At 30.4% G+C, this 6,000-nt stretch overlaps 1 protein-coding gene across 1 annotated transcript in view; it reads right to left on the reverse strand.

Moving 5' to 3' along the window:
* Rsph3 (Radial spoke head protein 3) overlaps nucleotides 1-5,732 on the reverse strand; it is a 71,776-nt gene extending 66,044 nt beyond the window's left edge. The window contains exon 1 of the mRNA XM_080146928.1: nucleotides 5,598-5,732. The gene's annotated coding sequence lies outside the window, so the exon portion shown is untranslated. The remainder of the gene's footprint in view (nucleotides 1-5,597) is intronic.
* Nucleotides 5,733-6,000: the final 268 nt, after the last annotated feature.

Here is a 6,000-nt window from a genome sequence, read left to right on the forward strand (position 1 = left end):
TAAATAATTATATTTTTATTATATTTTTTTCTGTCTCTAGATAAGGTTAATTAACTTTTTTTGCCATTTCTCTTGGTACCTTCCCTTAAAATAGCTATAAACCTTCCAAGGACCTATGAGAAGCTTCACAGTAAAGGAGAACCATATTGGTTTAGTGGTGAACAAGTTCCTCCAGTACACAGACAGACACACAGAGACCCTTTTACTTTATTATAAGGATTTCAAAGAAAAAAAACATGTTTTTATAAGTTTTTCATAATTTCTATATCAATTTAAAATACGCATTGTTGAAGTCAATTCCTTGCTGACAACCTGGTTCTAAAAATATTCTTATGAGTGAAATCACAGAAAAGTTGCAGCATTTGTATACCATATAATGTAATGTGAACATAAACAATAAAATTACATTTGGATTTATATTTAGCAAGGAGGAAGGAGACATTGGGCCAAAGTTTTGTAACAACCATTTCTTTGTTGGCTTGAAAAATTAGGGTACTTTTATTAAATTGTGATTGGTTGGTTCGTTGAGTTCAGTGTCTAATCGTATTCTACAGAGGAGGAATTTTTGTGTATCATCATTGGGGATGTACATCAATTTATCAGCTATTGTCTTATCCCTTTGAATCCCTGATATTTAGTTTGTTTATGTTTCAAACATAAAATTCCCTTCCCTTATATTATTGTATCTTAAAATTATGTTCATGGATTTAGGAATTAAAATATTGGGATTTTGTTCAAAGGTATAATAAAAGATGTTAACGGCAAAAGAAAACAAAACGTACTACTAAATACAATGTTTGTTAAAAGTCTGAACATAATTGTATTCATGATTAATTGTAAAAAGGACAAACAAACTGTTTTACTTTATTAGTATTGATTTTAGGGATGCTTCACCTATAATATGACTCAGTCGTCTTGGAAATTAACCATTTCAAGAATATCCTATGAATAAGGTAGTAAGTTTTTTTTTCTGAAGCTTAAGATCTCAGTAACTACAGATCTATTGGGTTCTCTATTTCATGTAAGCTTCACATAGGTCCTGAAGAGTTTTTAGGCTACTTAATATTAAGTCGTGGGGTGGCTTTAGGCTTCTTTCTCTACCCTTTAAATACAGAGCCACTAGATGCTAGGGGCGTAGCTGCTAGTAGAAATTAAAGAAAGAAACTTTGTCTCAGTATAATAATTATTTCCAACAAATCTCTCCTTAAATGCCTGTTCAATAAGCTTTCTTTTAGCCTATTTATTTTTCCAACATGATTATTATATTTCCTACCCTAGACCAAGGTCGTTCAATAAATCCGCCAATGTAAAAAGCAGCTAAAAGTATTTATTAAATGTTTTTTTTAAGTTTTTTTTATAATCGCAAAGGTTTTTATCTAATAATTTTTTAAATAGGTCCCCATCTCTTTGTCCCTTCATTCTGGTGATTAATTGCCAACCAAGAATTTTTTAATTCTATAAACTTCGCGGGTTTTATTCAACACCATATTTATTTTCAACCCTCTAGACACAAGGATTCAGGGTGAAGACAATGGGAAAAACAAAGTCTACCTCATAAATTTTCTGTGGGAAATTCTGCCTTTTGTAGTTATAAATTTTGGTGGGAAGAAAGGGTTGTAAATTGTTTGATTCGATGCTGTTCCGTCATCTCTCTGTAGATCATAATATTTATAATATGTAATATTTTTCCCTGAATTTTTGAAATTATGTTTGTATGATTTTGGAATGCGATTTATTTTCTTATGACGGTTCACCTTTGAAATCCTTTCTCCAAGTATTAATAAACCTTTCTTAGACCTAAGAGAAACTTTTCTTTAAATGTGAGTTAGCGAAGAGACATCTAGTTACTTTTATATCATGATAAAAACGTGGTGTACGTGGTAAGGTGTGTGCATGTGTGTGTGTAGCCATTGTTTCTTAGTTTTTTTTACCTATTCTTGGAGAACGACGAGGCACTTGTATTAACAATGTTGACAAATGGTACTGAACATAAATTTTAATAAAATTTAAACTAAAACTTATATAACTCGACAAACACATAAAATACCAAATAAGGTGAAACCTTAAGTAAAATATTTATTTGCATTTTTAGAGAGAAAAAACAAGTCTCAAATAACCACTTCATTTTTGTACAAAATAAAATATTTTAATTAAAATTATTTAAGAAAACTAATCAGGGACAGAGGGGATATTTTATTGTTTATTAAACTAGTCCCCAAAGTTTTACAATTACGTTTTTTTTATTGGCTTAACAACTTTTGGGACTTAAATTTGATTGGTTGATTCATTAAGTTGAGTGTTCAAATATTTCAACCAATAATTGTAATCTACAAAATGTGTAACTTTCTGTGTCATCGTTGGTGTTGTACATAAATTTTTCGGCATTTGTCTTATCCCTTTAGATCCCTGAAGATAAGTATTTTTCTTTCCTTTTCTTAGGAATTATAATATTAATTTGTAAGTGTCAAACCTAATTAATATTTTTAAAAAGTACGGCGGTAAAGTTTTATTGTGTAATAACAAGACAAGGACAATAACTGAATAGAATCATCCTACTGATTTGAAGCTTTTTTTTGGTCCAACTACTCAAAACTGATAATTGACCAACGCACCATTCCTCAAAATTTTACAAAAAAAAAACATGTTTCTAGCCCCTGTGAGAGGAATCGAACCCTGCAAGACTTAAAATGAATACTCTTTAGGAATTAAGGGAATAGTAGCTTTTGCAAAATTCCGCAAAGGTGTGAGTTTTAAGACTTTAAAACAGTAGAACGATAATATTCACTACATAGGTTTATTCCTTATTGAATAGTACTATAGACAATTTTTTTAAGTTAACGATACCTGAAGATAAAAAAACCTGAAAAAATTTGTCACATGATTCGATTATGACAAACTGACAAAATAACAAGTAACAAGTAAATATTATATTGTTATTTATTGCAACATGTAATTACTTTATTATGTAATACTAGTGGCCCTAGCATCTTGAAACTCTATATTCGAAAACTAGCCTAAAACCTCCCTAAGACCTAAATCTTTAAACTAAAATAGCTTTAAACAACAACCCTAAGAGCTATGTGAAGCTTTACCAAAGTTGAAAACTCGATTGGTTCAGTAGTTATTTAGGTCCTAAGCTACAACTCGGTAAAATTTATACAAAAACACGTTTCTAAAATTGCATAATCTTGTGATATATGCAATAAGAGATATAAGTTTTCCGGAATTGTAATGTAGGGAGTAGATTTGAAATCTGCATCAAATTTTAAGGATTTTTTTATAAAATTCGTTTTTTGTATAATTCTTTATCTAAAAGCGGAAATACAAATTAAGTTAATTAATTTTGGCATCCGTGATTGGTGGATTTAAAAAATCTGCTCTCTGATTGGATGTCGTACATCATTCAACCAATTAGAGCGCAGGTAGTTTAAAATCCACCTATCCTATTGGTCAAAATTAAATAACTTAAAATGTATCTCCGCTTTTAGATAAAGAATTTTACAAAAAAACGAATTTTATAAAAAATCCTTAAAATTTGATGCAGATTTCAAATCTACTCCCTACATTAAAATTCCGGAAAACTTATATTCCTTAATATGCAACATTAATATGTTTCTTATGTTTTGAAAAAGGCTGATTAAATAAAATATCTCCATCAGCTATGATTTATTTTTTAGATGGATTGATTATTGTGTCTGAAGTAATACTTTTATTTTATCTATAATACAAAGTAGAATGATGTCTGTGCGTCCGTCTGTCTGTCTGTCTGTCCGTCTGTCTGTCTGTCCGTCTGTCCGTCCGTCTGTCTGTCTGTTCCTTTAAGATCTCGGTAAACAATAAACCGATCGGATTCTACTCTTCAGGGTATATACCTATTGGTCCTTTGGTGGTTTTAGGCTATTTACTTAAGGGGGGGGGACACCCCAATCTCCCAAAATTGAAAATCCCCCCCCCGAAAAAAAAATTCACACATAAATTATTGGCAGCAGCACTAGAATTTTTTTTAACTTATTTAAAAATTACCTCATGGGGCAAAGCCCTTAGAGGCTAGGAGCGAAGCCTCTAGTATACATATAAAATATAAACAGTCGTTCTGTTTGAACAACACAATACTTTATTTTTAACCCGCCGTTTCATAGAATTGTATAAAAATATATTTTATGCTGTTATTTTGAAAATAACAGGTAATAAAAAGTGTCGTTAAAATGTATCGTAATATTTAAAGTCTAGCCAAATCTATTTAGATGTTATTTTCAACTGTTTATGACAAATAAAAAGTTGTATTTTATAGCAATAGACAAGCAGAAAAATGCGTCAATGCTTTTTAAAAGGAGAAATACCAAATATAAAAATATTCATGAAAAGAGAAAAAACAAGAAAAATCTAACATGAGAACATAGAGTATTGTGCCTGTCTTTGAGTTTATGACAAAAGATCTCGCTAACTGCTGGACAAATGGATAAATTATGCACTATCCCTTCATTAGGAGTTACTTTTTTAGTCTTTTTTTTATCTACTGTTCCTTTTCTAGAGTAAAAGACAAACTTGAAGTGTATCTATGATAATGTTTGTATATGGTCCCTTTCGAAATATCGCATCTTAAGAGGCGTTTCGTCGTATTTTCACAGTAGCTTTTGATAGGTTGTTTTAGGTTAGCTTAGGTTAGGTGATTGCCCCGCAGGGTTAAAGCCCTTGCAAGGGCTAGAAATAGGAGAAAAGCAACTGTAAAATATGACGAAACGTCCTTTAAGAGTCAATGTCACGAAGGGACTATAAAGGAAGAAATCGTTGTTATCCTGTTTAACCCATCCTAATTCTTGAAATATTCAGTTCGATATTGTTTTGTTTGTGTATAAATAAACTTGTATATATAACCTCTGTTTTGTTAGGGATTGGAGCGAAGCTTCTTAACAATTAGAAGTCCGTACGTCGAGTAACATTCACTATTTCGTATTGAAATTGTAATGGTTTGGCTTTTGTGTCAAGTGCTTTGCTGATGTCAAACTGCCTAAAACTTTTACAGTAGTAAGACAATAGAGACTAATGTGCTTAACAATCATGATAAACCTTATTAACCCTTGTATACATTATGTACATTTATGTTTTTTTTATATAAGACTATCATGATTCTACAATTAACTAACGAATAACAGAACCAAATTATAAAGTTAATTAAACATTAACATTAACTCGTTACCTTAATAGTGGCTTTGCTCCTAGATTTATTCCCCCCCCCCCCTCATAGAACTTTTAGAACTTGATTATGAAGTTGCTTTGCTTATGACATTGTATTTTTTTTTGTCCTAGGAATCCGTATTCCAAAAATGAGATAAAAAAATATCACATAAAAATTTGTTCTCAAAAAAGTAGAAAATTAACATGTTTAAAAATAAAATGGACATGAGGACATTCTGGTAACGATTATATAGAGTTGAAACGCTTTCTAAATCATGCCTAACTACTACAGGAATCACCTTGCAAAGTTTGAAATCGATAAAATAATTCTAACATGATTGATGAAAAAAGTTTCCGTTCCGGATGGACCGATCGACCCTAATTATAGAAAAGCTTCGCTTTTAAAAATACACAAATCTTACCTTAAAATGTAAAAGAATTAAATTTTAATATCAGTCCATTCAATTTATACTTCTTCAGTCATTTTAACAACAAAATTAAAGTCTTTTTAATTAAATTTAACATAATAACGTCATTTGTCACATTTCATAATTTCTGAAATTATTCATTCTTAATTTATTTTTCTTCGCAACATTCTACAAATCTGTAAAATCTTAACAAAATTTCGATATAATCTATCCCAATATTGAATGCAGAACTCGATATGGACATACTTACGTTTTAAAACTTGATTTTCGGTCTACTTCGCTTATAACTTTATCCTATATAGCTATAGTGAATCCACATTCCAAAAGTCAAAGTAGACTCTTATTAAATGTATCTTATTGATACAGAATTCACCATGTCAAGTATTTTGTTAACGTA

This window comes from Acartia tonsa, chromosome 14, assembly GCF_053477335.1.
Source record: "Acartia tonsa isolate MP-2025a chromosome 14, ASM5347733v1, whole genome shotgun sequence".
NCBI lineage: Eukaryota > Metazoa > Arthropoda > Copepoda > Calanoida > Acartiidae > Acartia > Acartia tonsa.